Raw genomic sequence first — 230 nt, 5'->3', positions numbered from 1 at the left:
AGGGGAAAGATGGAGAGAGAAAGCTGAGAAAAGATTCCAGAGGTTTTGAAAGCTTCTCATTTCCTTCACCAGATGACTTTCGACAGGTAAGTTTGGGGTGTCTGTACACCTCAATCAAGACATAAGCCATTATGAAGGAACAGCCGGTCTATCTGTGAAAGATTGTTTTGCGTGTACAGTCTCTATCTACATTCACTCTTCAACCCGACTAAAGATACATATGCATGTAC

This window comes from Cystoisospora suis, assembly GCF_002600585.1.
Source record: "Cystoisospora suis strain Wien I chromosome Unknown contig_5249, whole genome shotgun sequence".
Lineage (NCBI taxonomy): Eukaryota > Apicomplexa > Conoidasida > Eucoccidiorida > Sarcocystidae > Cystoisospora > Cystoisospora suis.
Note: the sequence above shows the minus strand (reverse complement) of the source record.